The sequence below is a fragment of the Pongo abelii genome, chromosome 18, assembly GCF_028885655.2.
Source record: "Pongo abelii isolate AG06213 chromosome 18, NHGRI_mPonAbe1-v2.0_pri, whole genome shotgun sequence".
Taxonomy (NCBI): domain Eukaryota; kingdom Metazoa; phylum Chordata; class Mammalia; order Primates; family Hominidae; genus Pongo; species Pongo abelii.
This window is the reverse complement of record NC_072003.2, coordinates 85874440-85896694: the sequence shown is the minus strand read 5'-3', so window position 1 is coordinate 85896694 and position 22255 is coordinate 85874440. Positions and strand designations below refer to the sequence as shown.

At 48.3% G+C, this 22255-nt stretch overlaps 1 long non-coding RNA gene across 2 annotated transcripts; it reads left to right on the top strand.

The window, feature by feature from the left end:
* Positions 1-917: 917 nt before the first annotated feature.
* Positions 918-4608, top strand: LOC129050862 (uncharacterized). Of its 2 annotated transcripts, none has more exons than XR_008514736.1 (4): positions 918-1579; positions 1702-1862; positions 2547-3091; positions 3723-4608. It is a non-coding gene; the product is annotated as an uncharacterized LOC129050862 (long non-coding RNA). The 2 variants fall into 2 exon arrangements; XR_008514735.2 differs by having other exon boundaries at positions 926-1579; positions 1695-1862.
* Positions 4609-22255: the final 17647 nt, after the last annotated feature.

Sequence of the window (22255 nt, the reverse complement as noted above, 5' to 3'; positions counted from 1 at the left end):
TCTGGGTTTCTCTGGACTGATGGGGCCACTGTGTTCTGCGTCATCCAAGGACACACGTGCTCAGCTGAGCCAGTCTTTTATTGCTGGAGGCGGGAGTGTCCCTGCTCTTTGATCCACCGCTCCTCTGCGGTTTCTTCTGTGACCCATGGGTTATTTGGAAGAGTGTTCCTTAATTTCCAAGTCTCTTGGGATTTTTTCCAGATATTTTCTTGTTGATTTCTAACTTAATTCCTTTGTGGTCGGGGAACATATTCTGGACATTTAGTCTTCTGCAATGTATTACAACTTGTTTTATGTTCCAGCATATGGTCTGTCTTGATGAATGTTGCACATGAACTCACAAAGAGTGAGTGTTCTACACTTGCTGAGTGAGTATTCTATATGTTCTGTTAGGTCAAGTGGTTGCTAGTGTTGTTCCAATCTTTTATATTTTTACTGATTTCTTTTGCCTACTTCGATCAACTACTGAGAGGATTTTAACATCTCCAATTATGATGGTTGATTTCTTGGTTTCTCCTTTTTTACTATAAAATTTTGCTTTATGATATTTTCAAGCTCTGTTATTAGGTGTATACACATTTAACTATTCACATAGGTTAATATACATACACATGTATATTTATTAATTATAACATTAACAAATATTAATGTTTTATTAATTAATGTGTAATTTTAATGTATTAATTATAACATTATAATAATATATAATTATACAAGTATATAATATAAATAGAAAATGTATAATAATATATTAATTATAACATTAATAAATATTAATGTTTTATTAATTAATATTAATTAATAATGTATACATGGATGAAATTATGTATACAGCATATATATACAATATATAATATATGTACATACAGTACACAGACACACATGTAGAGAGAAAGAACTCCCATCTCTGTGCCCCATTTGCTCAGTTTTTAGCATCTCCTCCTCTCTGCCGCCTTCCTGGATAACCACTTTTATTCTTCTAGGATTACTTCATGCACATAAGAGAAAACGCAACTACAGTGGACCCTGAACAACTGGGTTTGAACTGATTCAACATGGGTTTGAGTCCACGTATCCATTTATATGTGAAATTTTTTCAATCAAACAAGGATGGAAATACAATGTTCATGGATGTGAAACCTGCACACACAGAGGGCTGACTGTTGATATCGTGGGTTCCACAGGGCTGGCTGCAGGACTAGAACATGCACAGATTTGATATATTCGGGGGTCCTGGAACCAAGTCTCCGAGTATAGCAAGGGATGACTGTATATATATTATTCCTCCTACACAAAAGTTAGTGCATCATATACACCATTTTGCAGTTTGGCTCTCCCCCTAACAATATACCTCGGTGCTCCTTCCCTATCAGCCCCCAAAGAGCTTCCTCCATCTTGGTGGCAGCTGTGTGATATTTATTCTACTACCATTTATTTAACCAAGCTCCATTGATGGACATTTGGCTGGTCACACACACTGGCTGTTACATCATGTGGCATCTCTCTGTCCCGTCTTCTAGATCGCCTCCACCCTGCTTCCCTTGTCCCCACACCACACCCCAGCCCAGGAACCAGCCAGGTAAAGGGAGCACCCTTTCTCTTTTAGAAGGTGGGGCAAGAGGATGGTGGTGAACAGTCCTCATTTGACATTTTTCTTCTTTCACACACACATGCCTTGGCGTTGCGTTTGCCAGCATGCAGCTATGGCCTGCAGCCACTGAAGAATGCTCGCATAAGGAGCTCTTCTCTGCACATACTCCAACACAGTGATGGTATCTTGCAGCTGCTGCTTCTGTCCAAGGCACTGCAGCCTACTCGTCAAAAGCCAGAAGCCCAGCTCTGCCAGCAGTGTGTGCTCTTAGGTAATCGCCTGGCTTCAGGACAACGGGATAGTAACAGCTAACACTGGGAGGGAGGTGCTTATCATGTACCCAGAACTACTCTTAAAAGCATTGCATATTTAGCCTTATTTGCTTAAAACAACATTTTGAGGTCAGTCACATATTTTCTCCATTGTATCTTTCTGAGTCACAGAGAGGTTAAGTGACTTGTGCAAGGTCACACTGCTCAGCAGAACTAAGACTCAATCTTAGCAATCCAGATCTAGGTTATTATGAGGGTTAAATGTATCTGAGCAGAAAGCACTTGGACCCAGCACACAGCAGGTGCTCATTAAAGCTTAGCTCTTGTCATCATGACTTGCCTAAGGAATTGGGATATGGCTGGTCTTGCCTAGGTGGGGAGGAAGGAGAACTGAAAAATACAACTCACACTTAGAAAAGTCTAAGATTCCAATTTACTCTGCCAAATTTTTAAAAGCTCTGGATTCATGGGAGAGGAGGAGGGAGAGAAGCTAAGAGCAGCTCCTGCTGGGATCAGGTGGGAAGCACCAGGTGGGGTGAGTGAGCCCGGGTCATCCTGGTATTACAAGCCCCGCCCGAGAAGCCTGGCTTCCCGTCTGACCTCCGATCGTGCTAGCACAGGGCTCCGTCAATGTGAAATGTGCAAATGATTTGGCGTCCCCTCTCCCTTGCTTTTCTTTGCAGGAAACAGAGAAGCAAAGAAGTTAGCAAGCTTGTTTTGGCAGAAGAAAAAACACAAAATGCCCAACCGCAGATTCTCAAAAATATTGCTAAGCACTAATTTTGCTAACATGTTAGACAGCCTTCGGATCTAGGCAATCTTGTTCCTCAGCTGGAAAGAGTTCCCGCAAGCCATGTGATTCCAAATCCACCCTGGACATATGGGGATAATGAGAAATTCAGCTCCGGCCTTCCCTGGCCTTCCAGCCAAGCTGAACGGGGGCATCCCCTGGTGCTTCAGCCCGGGGCCCACCCAAAGGATGCTAGCTGGCCTGCAGAGGCCTCAGCCCTGCCCTCCTGGACTCAGGTAAGACCGAGGTTTCCATGCCCTCAAAACAATTGGTCAGACAAAAACTCACTGCCCAGGTCAAAGTCACAGCACCAGAAAGCCAATCTGAGGACGAAGACAAGGCTCCTTGTTGGCACAGTCCCCTGATCATTCGAGGTCAGCATCTCCATCAAAATGGGCTCAATGCTGAGGCAAGAAGGAGAACATCACTGTTAAGAAGGTAATGAGTCACAAATGCTATTTCGATGGTTTTCTTTGAAAGAAATACACATAACCAAACCAATTTTAATTAAAGATCTTGTCTTTGTAATCAGGCAGCCACAAATGAAGGCAAAACTGCTTTCATGTGGCATAATATACACAGAGCTGAACTAGTTTTCCCATAAAAGGGCAGGTTCTTTTCTTCAAATAAGAAAAGAGTTTGTTCCTAACAATATGGGGGATGCAACAGAAAGCTGTCTTTTGCAAAGTATAAAATTGCACATCCTCCCGTGGAAGCCATTTGTTGATGCTAAACCAATGCGAACGTTTGCCAAACGCACATGCGAGCCGGGATTATCCTACCCTTTGAGATTAGACATGCGATCCTGATTTTTAAGTGAAAAACGCAGCCAGAGACCAAATAAACATACCTACAAGTACATCGAAAGCTCAAATGGTTGAGAAATGATTGTAACACACCCCGGTGTGTATTTCTGAGGAAGAATCAACATGCACATGGAAATTGATGTTTTGATTTTTAGTTTTAAAATGACAACAGAACTGAAATACCTCCCCTAACTAAGTCCACTGAAACCAGTGAGGAGATAATCATTTTCAGTTAAATATGCATGTAATTTAATAATCCACAGATGGAAAATGCATTTGAAGTGGCCTGAACACAGCCAGGAGTTTTTGCTTATCGACAGCACTGAATCCTGCCTTGACTAGAGAGAGTCGTCATGTGATCAACTGTGGCCAGAGAGCATCCTGCAGACAGTCCCTGTCACACCACACTGACCGGATTCCTATGAGTATTGAAGCATCTTCAGGCAAGTGACTGACTGTCTTATAATGGTCTTAAAAGTACTGAACTTTATTATCTGCTAATAATCAGAGCACATGATGGGACAATAGAATATACGAGTGAAGTTCTAAATGCAAGGTTGTTCTTATTCTGTGAGTGGCAAAACTCATGCAGTGAGCAGATAAACCTGGCAGGAGGCATTGGCACCCTAATGCTGGGCGCTAACCACCTTCCCGGACTGTGAATATCTGTTGGGTCCTTTCTATATCTGGCCTATTCTCGTGTTTGATTATATCCTGGTGGCAAGAATAGCAAAATCAACTCTCCTTCCTATCCCATTTGGGGAGGGCATGATTTGAGTCAGAGAGCGTTATCCTCTCTGCATTATCCAACCCCATGTCCCATGATGCCCTTTGTAGACAAGCAAGTGTCCCTGGTGGAGAATCCACAGCCACACATCCTCATTGGTTACAGGGATCAATGTCCAATATCTACTGCTACGATCATTCTCATTTTTACACCCACAGAGCTTCATAGAATTCTAACACCACAGGTCCAAGTAGAGGTTTTGGCCTTAGAGCGGGCTAGATTCCACCTCTGACAGCAGCTGTGGGACTGTTTTTCCATCTGTAAAATGGAGACAAGAATATCACCTACCTCATGGTGTTGGTGGGATCATTAAACAGAATTCTGATCATGAAACCCTTAGCCTGCTCCCTGCATAGGCTGCACGCGCTCAGTGAGCTATGGCTGTTTCGTGCTGACTTTACCATCACCGAAGGCAAAAGACTCTTTAATATTTGCATACTAGATCCTTTTCTGATTTATAAGCAGTTTTTTTTTTTTGAGACAGTCTCACTGCACCCAGGCTGGAGTGCAGTGGTGTGATCATGGCTCTCTGCAGCCCCAACCTCCCAGGCTCAAGCGATCCTCCTGCCTCAGCCTCCTGAGTGGCTGGGACTGCAGGTGTGCACCACCATGCCTAATTTTTGTATTTTTTGTACAGAGAGGGTCTCATTATGTTGCCCAGCCTGGCCTTGAACTACTGGGCTCAAGCAGTCTCCCCACCTCAGCCTGCCAAAGTGCTGGCATTACAGGTGTGAGCCACTGCACCCCACCATATAAGCAGTTTTAAAAATGCTAGAAGCTTTAGTCATAGAATTACCATATGATACAACCTACTCCAGAGTCCAGAGGCTGAGGCAGGAGAGTTACTTGAACCTGGGAGGCAGAGGTTGCAGTGAGCCAAGATCATGCCACTGCACTCCAGCCTGGGCAACAGAGTGAGATTCTGTCTCAAAAAAAAAAAAAAACAAGACATGTGTCCCCATCACAGTATCATACAGAGTGCTTCCACTGCCCTAAAATACCATGTGCTCTTCCTATTCATCCTTCCCTTCAACCCCAGCGACCACTGATCTTTTTACCATCTCCAAGGTTATGCCTTTTCCAGAATGTCATATTGTTGGAATCATACACTATGTAGCCTTTGCAGATGGGCTTCTTTCACTGAGCAATGTGCATTGAAGGTGCCTCTATGTCTTTTCAAGGGTTGATAGCTCATTCCTTTTTATTGCTAAATAATATTCCATTGTCTGAATGTACCACATTTTGTTCATCCATTCACCTACTAAAGGACATCTTGGTTGCTTCCAAGTTTGGGCAATTATAAATAAAACTGCTATAAACATTGTGCGCAGGTTTTTTTTTTTTCTAGATGTCAGTTTTTAAGTCATTTGGACTATGGAGCACAATTGCTGGATCATATGATATGTGTGTGTCTAGTTTTATGAGAAACTGCCAAACTGTCTTCCAAAATGGCTGCACCATTTTGCATTCCTACCGTCAACGAGTGAGAGTTCCGGTTGCTCCACATCCTCACCAGCATTTGGTGTTGTCATTGTTTTGGATTTTAGCCATTTCATAGGTGTGTAGAGGTATCTCATTATTTTAATCTAATAAACATCTTATTGAAGAAAAACACACAAGCAGAAAATTTCACAGATACAAATGAACAGCTTTTTCAGCAATCACCCACTGGATACAGTTCTGTATCTAGCACCCAGGCCAAGCAACTGACACTAACAGCGCCCTGTGGCCCCCTCAGGACCTATATCCACTTCCAATAATTCAGCCTTGTCTTAGGGAATTTGCCTCAGAAAAATAGAGAGAGAGAGAAATCAAAAGACAGACAATCTCACAGAACAAACGAATGAAGAAATGAAGAATAACAATGTAGAAATCTAAGCTCTTTATGCGTGCACTTATTACTACAGATTCTAGTAATTCTGGAAACAGATGTTATTTACACAGAAATAAAAACACAGGCATGTTGATTCCGTTTGACAACAATGGGACCCCCTGAGGCAATGGATTCATTTATTTGCATGAAGGCTGATTTGATAAAATGATTCCCCAGAGCCACGCACATGATAAGAATTTGGAGTTGCTGGTGCTCCTTTGGCGTCTGGCCAGGACTTCCCTGCCCAATGTCACTGGATGGGGGCAGCCGTCCAGCCCAACACCCAGCCCGCCATGGGATGGTCTTGTCCTGGCCACTCGCCTTCACCTGTTCTTTCCGGACTTGCTGGCATTCTGAAAGGGGACAGTCAGAACCTAAGGAGAGGAGGGGGCTTAACATCTGGCTGAGGATGTCAACCATGGGGGCAGGAAGACAGGACAAGTCATCCAGCCCTGAACCCAGCTGAGAAGCATCTCGCCAAGGCCAAAATGACAGTGATGAATTCCTGCAGGTGCAGATTTTCAAAGAGCGTAGAATCAGGTTTTTACTAGTCTTTAAAGTCAGAAGTCTAGGCCAGGCATGGTGACTCACGTCTATAATCCCAGCACTTTGGGAGGCCGAGGCTGGTGGATACTTAAGGTCAGGAGTTCAAGACCAGCCTGGCCAACATGGTGAAACCCCATTTCTACTAAAAATACAAAAATTAGCCAGGTGTGGTGGCAGGTGCCTGCAATCCCAGCTACTGGGCAGGCTGAGGCAGGAGAATCGCTTGAACCTGGGAGGCAGAGGTTGCAGTGAGCAGAGATGGCGCCACTGCACTCCAGCCAGTAGCCTCTCCCTTTGAATCACAGGTCACATCTTTTAAGGCCTGGTGTATTTTACAGATGCAAAGCAGGGGTCCCCACCACCCTGAAGAGTCCAGAGCTTCTCCAAACACACTGAACTTCTTCCCACCTCCAGCCCTGAAATGCCTCCCCACCCGCCTTCCCTTGGCCAACACACCTGACAGGGCACAGCCAAGACACAGACCCCTTGGGACGCCTCTCCAATCCCCTAAGACCAGACCAGTGGGCTTTCTGTGCTGCCAACAGCCCTGCACCAGGCTGTGGCACCATGACCTGCTGTGTAGGTTTCAATTATCCTCAGCTGGAAACCCTAATTCACAGTAGCTTAAAGGTAGATTTTGTGTTTTTCTCTTTCAAGCTAAAGTCTAGAGGAAGGCAGGCCAGGGTGGAGAGGTGCGTTTCCCTCGAGCCATCCAGAGACGCGGCTTCTTTGTCTGTTGCTGTACCATGTGGGGCCTCTGTCCCCAGGCACCTTCTCAAGACTGGCCACTTCAGCTTCAGCCCTCCCATCTGCATTCCAGTCAGCAGGAGAGAGGACCACTGAGAGGAAAGGACCCAGGGGCTTGGGCCCACTGTGCTTCTTTTGTTTGTTTTTGAGGGAAGGGCCCCCCACACCCTGCATAGTCTTGTTAGCCAGGGTGCAATCACATGGCCACAGCTAGCTCCAACGGAGGCAGGAAGTGCAGTTTCATGCCTGGGTGGCCACACCCCCGACTAAACATGGGGCTTTATTAATGTGGAGGTGACAGCAGACAAGGCGGAAAGCCACGGTCCTGGCCACACCATTCACGCACTCCTAGGGTGCAGCTCAGTGCCAGAATTGTCAGAGGTTCTCGGTAAACAAGTGATGCTCGAATGAGTGAATGAATGAATGAATGGCCAGGTGGAGCCATTCAGACGTGGGGCTTCTTTCTGGAGGGAGTCTCGTGGGACTGTGGGCCTTTGTGAAGCAGCCCCAGGGGGCCGTGCTCTGACTGCAGTGTGTGAGGAGGGCTTTGGCCGCTTTAACAGAAGCCTGGGGGGTCAGAGGCATGAGGAGGCCCCCAGGGAGGGATGATTCATCCCCCAGTCTTTGCCTCTCCCATCCTGAGTGTCCAGTCACCCTCTGACTTCTGCAGTCCTGGCTCTGCCCAGAGTGTCAGCAGGTAAGCCCACCCTGTGGTCTGCATTTCATTTATCCTGTGTCAGTGGGGCCCTGCTTTGCAGACAGCTATGCAGCAGGATCATCTTTTACAATCCAATTAGCAGCAGACCCCCCAGACAATGGGGAGACTTGAGGCCGTTACAGTGGAGGTCAAGCGGCTTGGTATCTGGAAAGAAGGAAAGAAAGAGACAAGGGGAGAAGGGAGAGGAGGGTGACTCGATGCCCTTGCAGGGCGAGAGGAGGGATGCTCCTGAACTTGGCCAGACCAAGAATGGAAGAGGCAGGAAAGTTGGGAGCCACCCACACACTTCCTCCATATGGCATTGCAGCTGTGGCTCCTTAAGCTCTCCTTGGGGCCTCAACACGCTAAGGACTCACATTCCTCTTCCCCTGACAAGAAAATGGGAAGGGGTCCTTGTCTACATCCTCCATCCCCAGCAGGGGTAGCAGGGAGAGAAATCTCCTGAGAGCTGAAAGGGACTTTGAAGCTCTCTGTCAAAACAGAAGGGGAAACTGAGTCACAGAATGATGTCCCAGGAGAGGTGGGGTTAGATGCACGACCTCTTAACTTCCTACTCACTGATGGAAATTATTCGGTCCCCCCAGAAGGCCCTGTTTTGAAGGACTTGTCATCTTGCGTCCGTGACGTTTGGACCATGAACAGCATGCAGTACTGGATGTCAGGAATCCACCCCATTGGGAGCTCCATGTACGTTGCTTTATTATTTCCTCCACCCTGTTTATATCATCACAGGGAATCCTGCGAGGAACCAATCATTCCTCCTTGGGATGAGGAAACGGAAGTACCAATTAGTTGATAAGTAACTTCTTGGAAAAAATACCTCCCAACCCCGGGACATCTCACCCTGGCCCACTCTGGAGGCTAGTCTGGCTCCCTGGAGGCACTGGCCACCTACAACGTGGTGTTTTTCACGGCTTTTGCACCCCAGGCAGCTCTTCTTCAGCTGACTACAAGCATTAAAGTCACCAGGAAGGTATCGCCAAGAAAATAAGCTCCTTTGAGTCTCAAAGAACTGAGTGACGTGCTTCCCCCAAAATCATGTAGAGAGAGCTGGACTGAGGGAAGTTAGTCAGCCTGGGGTGACACTGTGACTGCAGATACTCCAAACTTCATGTGTTTTTTTTTGAGACCGAGTCTCGTTCTTGTCACCCAGGCTGGAATGCACTGGCACAGTCTTGGCTCACTGCAACCTCCGCCTCCCAGGTTCAAGCGATTCTCCTGCCTCAGCCTCCTGAATAGCTGGGATTACAGGTGCCCGCCATCACACCTCGCCAATTTTTGTATTTTTAGTAGAGATGAGGTTTCACCATCTTGGCCAGGCTCTTCTCAAACTCCTAACTTCATGTGATCTGCCCGCCTCATCCTCCCAAAGTGCTGGGATTACAGGCGGGAGCCACCACGCCTGGCCTGAGCTTCATATTTAAAATGAAGTACAGGATTACATGCTGACCAACTTACTGCATCCCAAAACCATTATTTTAAAAATTCTAAGTCAAATGCAAAACCTGCTCCAGACCTGCAGGTCTGATGTAGCTTCTTCCATCAGTAGCTGATCTGAGACACCCAGCCCAACGCCCCCCGTGCTGTCCTCCCCACCAGGGCTGGGGTGGGTCTCCCAGCAAGTCTGGTTTAGGAGGACAGGCTCGTGAACTTTGCCTCTTGCTAATTATCCCTCCCGGTGACTCGGCTTGATAACTGTTACATTTGGAAATAAATGACACACTTTTCCTACATCTGCTCCAAATTTGCATTTCAGAAATGAGAGCCCCAAGTTATGCGGTATTATATGGCAATCCGGGCTGGGCCTCGGAGTATGGAACTGATTGGATATTTTGCCTAAATCAGAGGAGTTTCAAGCTCTTTCCAGGAAATTGAGTGGAACACCAAAACTGACATCCAGTATTAAATATTGTATTGGTAGAGCTGTTATGTAGAGTTCTCTGGCATCCAACATCTGGGAGCAAAATTTATAAATGGGGAAACTGAATACCTGGTTGGAATGATGCTCATCAGAGCTGAGAAATTAAAATATTACCATATACACTCCAAGTCAGGCCGCTTGTAAAGGTAGAGCTATTAAAATATGATTAGCTGAGCTGTATTTTGTCTCAGAAATGTCATACACCATTAAAGTTGAGAAGACTTTGATGCAAGTACCCTGGCAAAGGCTCTGCCCAGTCAGCAGCCATGGCCTCGAGAATGTTCTCTGCAAATATACAGTCTCACCAAGTGAGAAGAGAGCCTGCAGGAACCGCCTTGAGCGGCAGGACTCCTGTGGCTGCTGGGATACGCAGCACCTGTGATTTAGTCCGGCCAGGCTTACCAGCGTGTCACTGTGGGACATTTCAGGACAGAGCAGGTTCACTGAATCGTGGGACCAGGGAGTACTTGCTGCAAAATTTAACTGCGCACCAAAAATCTTGAGAAATAATACTTTAGAATAATATTTTAAAAAATCAAACTGGCAAACTGCTGCTTGCTGCCACTGGCTAGCCTGTTATGGGGAAGAAAGTTTTATTGAAACCAGGGCCAGGATTAGGGGATGGCCAGCGAGGCAGGGTTCTACAAGGCCAGGGTCAGATTCTGTCTTTATTTACAATTGTAATATTTTTTAATATTTTGTTCATTATAGTTTTCTGGCATTAACTTTATCTTTAAAAAGTGTCACATTCAAGACCAGCCTGGCCAACATGTTGAAACCCCTTCTCTACTAAAACAGGCATGGTGGTGCACGCCTTCACAGGCAGCTACTCTCAGCTACTTGGGAGGCTGAAGCAGGAGAATCGCTTGAACCTCGAAGACAGGGGTTGTGGTGAGCCAAGATCATGCCACTGCACTCCAGTCTGGGTGACAGAGCAAGACTCTGTCTCAAAAAAAAAAAAAAAAAAAGATATTGTCTTGATCATTGGGTTTTTGCAGCATCCATTATTCAATTTTGTGCCAGAGACAAATGCCTCTTGGGCCTCACCCTAGTCCATGCTTTGGCCAGGGAGCAGTTTGCGTCATGCACGCCCATCCCCATTCCCCAGATGAGGTCTCCAGGTTCTCAAGCTTGACCGGTTGTTACTTATAGATCCTCCCTCCCTCCCTGCTGCATTGAACAGAGCTGGGGCCTCCCTCTCACTGCAGGTAGGAAAATGAGCTTTGCAGTGTGTGGGGCTGGGGTGGCAGCCTCTTGACCAGGCCCCACTAGAATTCCCTGCCCTTCTCATGGTGACTGTGCTCAGAATCCCGCTCCCAGGGAGGGTGCAGAGGGTGCACCAAAGGACACACACTCTCGTGGAGAACGTGGGCCCATCCCAGAGGCCACCTGCCCCCTTGTGATCCCGGCTTGAGTGGCTTGCTGGGTGTTCACTGCAGGGACCATTCTAGAGTGCAACTGTTGAAGCAATGCCCCCTTCTCTCCCAGGCCAGTGGAGGACTCCGGGTGCTGGTCGCTGCTGGCTTTTGGGCTTTTGAGGATCCATAGCCCGAGGCCTTGGGAGTCATGCTCTGCAGCCTATGGCATTCCTGGAAAGTCAGTATTGGTCTTGACAATGACCTAGGCTGACCCTGCAGGATGGGGAGGGTGTCCTAGACCTGGTGGACGGCAGAACAAGGCCCTGCCATCATCCACTGCTGTGTCTGGGCAGGTTGTGGCACAGCTCCTCCAGCCTTCATTACCTTGTCTGCAACTGGGTGGCTGGTAAAACTTGCCTGGCCTGTGCCCTTGGGTTTCAGCTTGGTGAAGGTGCCCAGCTCCAAAGGGGTGTACACAAGTCAAGGATCCACGCTGTCTTGCAGAAATGGGGTCAAAGATGCTAAGTGACTTCTCCAAGATCATACAGCTAGTGAGTGGGGGTGAGTCCTCAGGAAATCCCAGCCCAGGTCTCCTCCTTCTTCTAAGTTAGTGTTTCTCCAACTGGAGCCTGACTCGGGACATGCCAGGGGGCTTGTTAGAGCAGATGGTTGGGTCCCCCTCCCAAACTTCCTGGGTGGGTAAGTCTGGAGTGGAACCCAGGAATTTGCTTTCCTAACAAGTTCCTGGGTGATGCTGGGTGATCCTGGGACCTCTTATTGGAAATGTTCTTCTAAGGGTGATTGGGGAGGGGCAGTAAGGGGGAGAAAGCCCAGGGTGAGAACAGGGAAGGCAGTTACCAGACTGTGTCCCCTCCTTTGCAGGGGATACTTCTAACGCCAGGGAGGGGCACCTGGCCAAGCAGTATTTCCCCAGTGCTGGCCCTGCCCCCTGTGCAAGAAGCTGCTTTGAAAGGCTGATTCCCGGGCTCCTTTCCAGATCTGCTGACATGGAAGTGGGGTGAGGGCACGAACACTCATCTGTGACCCTCTCCCAGGTAATGCTAATGCCCACAATCGCAAACTGGCCACAGTTCTCACCCAGGCTCCTCTCAGCAACACGAAGAGCAGGGCAGGGCCATTTTAAGATACCAGTTCCTGAGCCCCCACCCCAGAGCCATTTGAACCTGTGTTCCTGGGGCTACCTTAGGCATCTCTAGCTTGTTGGGTGCTCTGGATCATTCTAATGCATCACCAGGATGGAGAAAGTTTAGGCTAGAGCGTTCTTTCTTTTTTTCCCTGAGCAGCGATCTACTTAGAGAAAATGAACCACGCTGGGTTGAGCTTCCCAAGGACAAGCTAAGGGAAGACAGTTGGTGATAGCTGGTGAACAGCAGCTGGGCAGACAGCCTTGTGAAAGGCGTGCAGATTTAAAGAGTCATCGAAGAAAGTTGTATCTGGGGACATGGGGCGAGGCACCGTTATTCTGCAGAGTTGGTTTTCTCTTCAAACCCACTGAGGCCTGGAATGGGCCCAGATGTAATAGAATTGACCATACTGCCCACTTATGATACAGACCACGCGGCCTCGTAAACTGCCTTAGAGACCTATAAACTGAAATAACAGCTCCTCACCACCCCTTCCCTCCGGGCTATTTGTTTGGCTTGGCCGAAAGCGGAGTTCATGCCTGGCGCTGTTACTACTTCACTGAGTTTTTAGGGTGACTCACCTCTGCGTTGCAACTTTCCCTTTGCTGCCTGCGGAAGAAACCTCTCTGACGTCTGCGCTGCTGCTGAGGTTCGTCAGGGTGGTCGGAGGCCTTGGGCCCGAGGGAGGCTGCTGTCTCTGGGCTGGGGCCGCTCAGAGGGCAGTCTCATCGTTCTGGGGGCCTTGGCCTTCTGTGTGAGGCACACAGTATCAGTTTCAGGGGTGGGTGTTGGGTCAGAGGGTGGGATCCTCAAGTTCTGGAGGGCCTGCAGTCACCCAGGGCACTGCTTCTGGCTGAACCTGAGCATGGCATTTGGCCAGGTCATGAGTTTTGCTCAGCAGAGTATGAGGAGGAAGGAGAATGCTGTTAACCTCAACCACTGGGCAAAAGGAGGCGCCTCAAGTGTGGGGCAAGACGGCCTTGGCTGAAATCTGAGCTTGCACACAGACCTGTTGAGTGTCCTTGGATAAATTACTTAAAGGAAACAAAACAAAACAAAACAAAACAAAACAAACAAACAAAAAAACTTTCACCATGCCTCAGTTTCCCCATCTGTAAAATGGAAATGATAACCATAGTGCCACATAGGCTTGTTTTTAAGTATAAAATGAAGTCAGCCATGGAGAGCAGTCCTGCTACAGAAAGTACTCACTCTACCAGTACACCTTTCCATGCCTCTATCCACCCCTAAACCCATGTTTTATTTTTATTTTTTATTTCATTATTATTATGATGATGATTATTTGTTATTGTTTGCAGGCATCAGGCTTCACCTCTGGAGCCCAATTAATGTAACCCAAAAGCCTCTGTTTAAGATTTCAACAGTGCACATTTGGCGCTCCCTGTGGAAATGCAACTGTCTCCTGGTAACACGATGGGGAGACTCAGAACCTGGGAGTTTCTAGGTGGATAAAAAGAAGGAGGGATGAGAGGACACTCTAGGGAAAGGGAGCTGCACAGGCAGAGGTGCTTTCTTGAAGGTCTGAACTTGTTAACAGCAGAGGCTGAATCACTTATCCATTTGTTCACCCATCCACACATTCACCCACCCATCTATCTACCCATCCATGCACTCACTCACCTGCCCATCCACCATTCCATCTACCCATTCATTCATCCATTCACACACCCACCCACCCATTCATCCATTCACTCACCCACCCACCCACCTGCCCACCCACTATTCCATCTACCCTTTCATTCATCCATCCACACACCCACCCACCCATTTATCCATTCACTTACCCACCCACCCACCATTCCATCTACCCTTTCATTCATCCATCCACACACCCACCTACCCGTTTATCCATTCACTCATCCGCCCACCCACCTTCCCACACACTATTCCATCTACCCTTTCATTCATCCATCCACACACCCACCCACTCATTTATCCATTCATTCATCCACCCACCCATCTGCCCATCCACCATTCCATCCACCCATCCATTCATCCATCCACACACCCACCCACTCATTTATCCATTCACTCACCCACTCATCCACCCATTCATCCATCCATCTGTGCAAACAGCATTCATTCAGCGCATCATGATTAGAAGTCACCATATGCCCCTCATTTAATTCCCCCAACGATTCTCCAAGAACTATTATTACTTTCTTTGGATGTGTGCAGAAGCTGAGGCAGAGCAACTCGTTGAGGGTCATATGACTCTGACTGGCAGCGCTAGGATTTGACCTATCAGGCTCGTGGACCTCCCCACACCAGTGCTTGTGGCTGTTCCCCTCGTCCTTTGAGAATGACTTGGCATTTCCAAATGGAGAACAGAAGTGGGTGATGCCTCCATCACTAGTGTGATAATGTCAGAGTGTGATATCATTGCCCCCCGAAGAGTGTTGGAGAGCCCCGCCACAAGCCTGGGAGTTTCCTTCCTAGGGAGGCGGGGTTTGGACTTAGGATGGCCTCAGGGGTCCCATTGGCATTGTAATCCCGGGAGGTCAATTTTGAGGCTGGGTTCAGGGCCTTTTCCTGGAAGGAGCATGTCCTACCCATCAGTCTTGAGTAGTTGTGTCTGGAAACAAAACCGCATTTCCTGTGTTTATCAAATCTGTTATGTAGGATGAGCAAAGACCTAGGTCACCCTGGTCTGGGAATATTCCAAGGAACCAGCCATCCCAGGAAGTAATTTAGGGGTGGTAATGGAGAATTCGAGGTGAAGGTGCTGGGGTAGGGGCTAAATCAGAGACACCCTTGGGACCAATTGTGACTGACTATCTAAAATGATGGAAGAGAGGTAAAGAATGCTGCTGCCCTCTACTCCTTTAGAGAAGTGAGGAAGGAGTCTCACCCTTGATAGGATTGAGTGGAAAAGTGGAGTTCAGCTCCTGCAGGGCCTGCACATTCTATAATGAGAGTGAGACCAACCACTATCATCATCACTGTCACTGACACCATCACCATCATCATCATCATTGCCACCATCAACATCATCATCATCATTGCCACCATCAACATCATCATCACCATCACTACCACCATCATCATCATCACCATCACCATCATCACCATCACCACCATCACCATCATTACCATCACCATAATCACCAACACCACCATCATCAGCATGACTACCACCATCACCATCATCACCACCACCATCAGCACCATCATTATCATTATTACCACCACCACCACCATCACTATAATCACCATCACCACCACCATCACCATCATCACCATCACCACCACCATCACCATCATTATCATCACCATCATTACCACCACCATCACCACCATCACCATCACCACCACCATCATCACCATCATTACGATCACCATCATCACCATCACCACCACCATCACCATCATTACCATCACCATCACCATCATCACTATCACCACTACCATCACCATCATCACCATCACCACCATTATCGCCACTACCATCACAATCACCACCATCAACATCATCATCACCATCACCATCGCCATCATTACCATCACCACCATTATCACCACCACCACCACCATCACCATCACTACCACCATTATCACCACCACCATCACCATCACCACCATCATTATCATTACCACCAGCACCACCATCACCATCATCACCATCACCACCACCATCACCATCATTAGCATCACCACCATCACCATCATTACCATCACCACCACCATTACCATCATCATCATCACCAGCACCAGCACCATAACCATCATCACTATCACCACCACCAGCACCATCAGCACCATCGCTATCACCATTTTCACCACCACCACCATCATCACCATCACTACCACCACCACCATCATCACCACCACCACCACCATCATCACCATCACCAACATTATCACCACCACCATTACTGTCATCTATGTGGGGTAAGCTGCCCAGCAGTGGGTAAAGAGTCTGTATCCCTTTAAGAATCTGCCTCTGCCCTCTCTGGGGCTGCCCCTCTAAGCCATCCTTGGCGGTCCGGTCTGGACCTCCCACGGTAGCCATCCAGGCCACCAGAACGACGGTCCCAGCATTAACCCTGGGCCAGCCCTGTACCTTCAGGGTGCACACATGGGGGCCCTGAGCCCCATCCACATTGTCCTCTTGGTTTAACCAAAGCCCAAGAGAAGCCTTAAAACATGACTTGACAATTTTCTGGGTCTGGGCAGGGTCCAAACTAAATCCCAAAGACCCACAGGGCGAAGGAGGAGAGGAGGTGGGGAGCTCACCCTTCCAGCCCTCCCAGCTGCTGCCTGGAGCCACTTTGTGGGAAAGGCGGCCCAATCCTCCATGGACTGACGCTGCTGGCCCCTGCGTCTGTGGGTTGAGGCTGACCGACCTCAGCCTAAGGCAGCAAATGACAAACGTGACTGCGTCAGCAGCACCAGAGGATGCTGGCAAACACAGACACGGGGCCTTCCTCCACTTCACCCCCTACATCCCTCACCTCTGGGGTTTCATGATGTCTGGAGTGACGCCTGAGGGTCTGAGTTCCCAGCAAGTTCCCAAGTGAAGCCATTGCTGCAGGTCTGGACCCTGAGAGCCAGCCTGCTAGTGACTTACCCAGCAGTCTTTCTTAATGGCATCTTGGCCCAGGGAGTCCTGCATATAGGTGTGTAGGTAACTCACTGGGGCCCCCAATCACTGTAACCAACAAAGCCCTCCCTTATACATTTCTAAATGGGGAGCCACAGAAAGCTCTTTTGAGAATACAACCAAGGCTTCCACCTTCCACCTGGGCTCAGCTCCTGGCTGACAGCCGGCCCTAACCCACCAGCGTGTACTGAGCCATCGTGGAGGTGGGTCCTCCAGCCTCCATTAAAGCCGCCTCAGCTGACACCCAGTGGAGTAAAGACTAGTCTTCCTCGCTGAGCCCTAGCCTCAGCTTCTCATCTGTAAAACGGGCCCGCGAACGTCATGTCAAATGTGGGTAAAATGCCCTACATGCACCACATTCTGGAGGTAAGCATGGACAGTGTTATGCGGACGGCAGCTGCCTGTTGGGCAGGCAGGCCCTCCCTCCCTCCTTTCCTTGAAACATGCTGGCCCCTCACCGTGAGTTCTCAGCCCTGTTTCTGGCATCATAAAAGACAGTCTTTCCATGATCAAGCTTCTATCCATGGCAGCTGGTCAAGAAACTTCCTCTGCTCCCCACCCCCAGCCCTTCCTCATGGAGATGCAGCCAAAATGGCTGCTGAGCAGGGCATGGAACAGCATCATGGCTGCCAAGTTGGCCCTGAACCCCCATCACCAGGCCCTGCACACCGATGGCCTCGTGGAGAGGTTGAGCATGGGACCTGGTGGGGGATGTGGCAGCAGCTGGTGGGGGTGGGGGGGCTAAGCGGGGAGGAGAGATGTGCATGAATAATCTGGTGACCTTTCGTCTTCTGTGTTTGGGCGAACCTAAGACTGTTTACAATAAACCTCAGGGAGATTTTTCATCCATCCAAATGGAACAAAGGTTATGTAAGCAGAAAGACCTCAGGCTCAGCAAACACCTGCTCCAAGGGGCCAAACGGAGGGAGTGCAGGAGAGATGGAGGCCCTTGGTTGACTCATGATCAAGTTCATCATAACAGTGGTTTTATGAAGCTGGAAGGCTGCTGGGAAAGACCGTGAGCACTTCCTGGGGCTTAATCGACCAGGCCACACGCAAGGGAGGGGCCCCAGGGCCCCTGAATCTGCACACATTAAAAGGAGCACACAGCCTGGGACCCCCAAGGGGATGCCCAACCCTAGCTTTTATTTCAAAGTTACCCTGGGTGTCCTCTCTTTAAAAGCCTGCATTTGCCATGGCTGTGAAACTCATGAGCACCCAACACTTCAAGCCAAGGGCCTGCATATATTTCGGATGATAGCAAGCAGGAAAGCAGGAGGTCTAATCAGGAATAAAAATCTGAGAGCAATTCATTCCCTTGTTATTGTCTTTCTGCTTTATGCCATCCTTGGCAACTTCTAGGGAACAATTCTGCACCCAGGAATGTTTACTTAAAGAGGTTGATCTTCCATCTTTGGGTTTTGGTGTATTTGGCTTATAAGATAGGCCATTTCTGAAAATGTAAGATAAGCAGTCCATGTGTTCATACAGTCTGTGGAATTATTTATTGAAGACCTAGGCTGGTTAGCAACTGTACCCACTAATGATTTGGTAAGTGTGGCTTAAGCCTACTTGCCAGGGGTTGGGGGGGATTGATTCTTCTTCACCATTTCCCAAATAGGAACACAGGCTTGGATGTTTGGGAATTATCTTGACATCTGGCTTACACAGTATAAGGCCAGAAAGAAGAGAGGGTATGGTTTGTCCAAATGTCTCCCTCTCATTTTCAGATTCTCTGTTAGTATTTGACAGATTATATTTTCCAAAATAGCTGCAACAAGATTTTCCATCCCAAGGTCTTCTTACAATGCCTTATCTGGAGGAGGAGCTGTACGTTTCCCTCTGCTTGAATCTCAGCGGGCCTATGACTACAGGCAAAAGTGCAGCTATGTGACTTCCCAGAGCAGGTACTAAAAGGAGACACAACTTCTGCCTGGTCCTGTTGGAAACACTCATTCTGAAAACCTAGCCATCTTGTGGTGAGGAAGCCCTAGAGGAGCCAAGGCTCCCAGCTGACACTCAGCACCAACTGGCCAGCCATGTGTTGTGCCATTTTGGAAGTGGACCCTCCAGCCCCAGGCATTCTACCTCTGCTCATGCCCATTGGAGTAGAGATGAACCTTCTTGCTGAGCCCTGCCCACAATACAGATTTGTGAGCTAAATAAGCAATGGCTGTTTTACGTCACTAAGTTTGGGGCTCACTAAGGTCACTAAGATTTGTTACATGATACAGGTATTTCAAATGAAAGCATAAAAATAACAGCACTAACTATCATTCAGAGAGCACTCCCTACCTGCCAGTCACAAAGACACAAGCTTTGCATGCATGACCTCATTCATGCTCACTGACACGCAAAGGGGCAGATGCTGCTCTTTTCTCCATTTTTATAGAAGGAGGAAGCTGAGATTCAGAGACAATCATCCACTTTCCCAAGAGCACATGGCTAGGAAGTGGAAGAGCTAGGTCTGTAGCACAGGGAGTCTAAGTCAGAAACCAGTGGGCTTCCTCTCTCTACTTAGCCATCAGTTGGTGACCTGAGGGCTAAAAACTCCCTTAGTCTTCAGTTCTGCTCCCTTCCTGCAATATGGCTACCATGGACCTTTCAGAAGGTCCCCTATGTTGTCCACCATTACTCACAATCCAGTCACAGGCCTGGAGACTGCCCCCGCCAGATCCCACTCAGGCCCCCCGCCAGATCCCACTCAGGCCCTCCGCCAAACCCTTGCTTCTGGTGTGTTCCCAGCCCAGAATGGCCTCCCTTTGTAGGAAAACTGCCCATCCAAAGAGGCCCACTTCACAGGCCAACTGGTCTTCGAAGCCTCTCCTGGTGTTGGAAATGGTTACATCCCACAGAGCTCCAAAACTGGGGAAGACCTGAGATAGCTACCTTTGGGGGAACACCCTGGACTATAACCTGCCCAAAGGTCCCCTTACTTTGCTTCATCTGACTTCCCATCCTCCTGACTTATGCCTCTATCAGGAGCCCTGCAGTTGGAAAGCTCTGTGATGGTCCTTCTACTAGTCCCAAAGCCTATGCACTGCTTGCTGGTGTTGGCCTGCATGTCTCAGCATTGGCAAAGCCGCACCCATGTAATGTCACGGGCAACCTGCTGGCCATTCCCATATCCATTTTCACTGTCTTTCATTGCAATAGGACCCCCACCCACCCCCAATGCCATAGATTTAGCTGGCACATGACCTCTGAGAATAAAGACGACATTTTTTTGAGACAGAGTCTCACTGTGTCGCCCAGGCTGGAGTGCAGTGGCACGATCTTGGCTCACTGCAAGCTCTGCGTCCCAGGTTCATGCCATTCTCCTGCCTCAGCCTCCCAAGTAGCTGGGACTACAGGTGCCCACCACACCCGGCTTATTATTATTTTTTTTTTTGTATTTTTAGTAGAGACAGGGTTTCACCGTGTTAGCCAGGATGGTCTTGATCTCCTGACCTCGTGATCCTCCTGCCTCGGCCTCCCAAAGTGCTTGGATATTGATATTATTGATTTAATTCTCACATCAACTCTATGAGGATACTGTTACTATTTTTCCCATTTTTCAGATGATGAAACTGAGGCTCAGAGAGGTTAGGACACTTGTCAAATGTCACATAGCTGGGAGGTGACAGAGCCTGACCCAAACTCAGACACGTTGGAATCCACAACTCATGCTCTGAGCCCTGTTTTATCGGCTGGCGGAGGAGCCCAGGGGTGAGGACGGAGGGATGGGCTCACACCACTGAGCTGCTGCTTCCCAGCATGGGGACCTGCACAGGAGACTGCTCTGGCATCATATTCAAGGCGCTGCTGGGCTCTGAGTGTGCTGTGCCAGGAAATGCCTGCATGTGAAAGCGGCTGCCCGCATGCCCCCTTCACTTCTTTGCCCACTCTGCTTTCTACTGTAGCCTGGTGCTAACCCCAAGTCTTAGCAAGCTGGCGCTGAGCCAGGTGTTCTTGTGCCCAGCACGGGGGCTCCGTCCCTTACAGCTGCCATTCTCACTTCATCCTGACAGCCGCTTCCTCTTCCCGGCTGGTTGAGCCCAGCACTACACTGCCCACGGAGCTGAAGCATCTGAGCGACGTGAGTGCTTATCCTCTCGGTTATCCAAGGATGCATATTCTTCATGTTCATACATATCTAGAAAAATCAGATAAGCAAGTTGAAAAAGAGATTTTGAGTAATCCCAGCATTCAGAGGTACCTGTTATAAATATTCAAGCATCCTTCATTCGTGTCTCTGACGTGCCTTTTTGTTTCTTGTCTTGAGACAGGATTTCACTCTGTTGCCCAGGCTGGAGTACAGTGACTTATTGCAGCCTTGACCTCCTAGGCTCAAGTGATCCTCCTGCCTCAGCCTCTCAAGTAGCTGGGGCTACAGGTGTGCACCGCCACGCTCAGCTAAGTTTGTATTTTTTCATTTTATTTTTACAGATGGGGTTTTGCCCTGTTGCCCAGGCTGGTCTCTAACTCCTGGTCTCAAATGATCCTCCTGCCCTGGCCTCCCAAAGTGCTGGGATCGCAGGTGTGAGCCACTGCACCCGGCCTTGATGTGTCTTTAAAAACGTGTTTTGCTGCATTTATTTAGCATTTATTCTCCTTAAAGCTTTATGTTTATTATGTTATTCTCTCTTTACACAGTTCTATCAGGTTTGCATTGCCACATCCCCATTTTATTGAACCGAGGTAAAGTAACTTGTTCAAAGTCATGTAGTGAGTGATCGGGTTGTGGTTTATACTCAGCTAGCCTGATTGCAGAATCTGTATTCTTACCTATGTATACACACCCACACTCTTTCTCACACACACACGTGCACGTGCATGCGTGCACACTGAAAAAGTGGTGAAGCTAGACTCAACTTCGATAATTTTTTCTGTAGCAATAGAGCAGAAGTGTATTTCCATTTCACAAAGCAGAAGACGCTTGCATTTCCAGTCTCTGACTAGGAGCTAGGATTGTGTTTGCTCAATCCCTTAGCTTTGGATATCCAGATAAACATCACTGCATAAAACGTCTTAGAGTTGAATCTCTTTGCACACATCTTTAATTATTTCCTTTCTATAAATCCCTAACAGTGAGGAA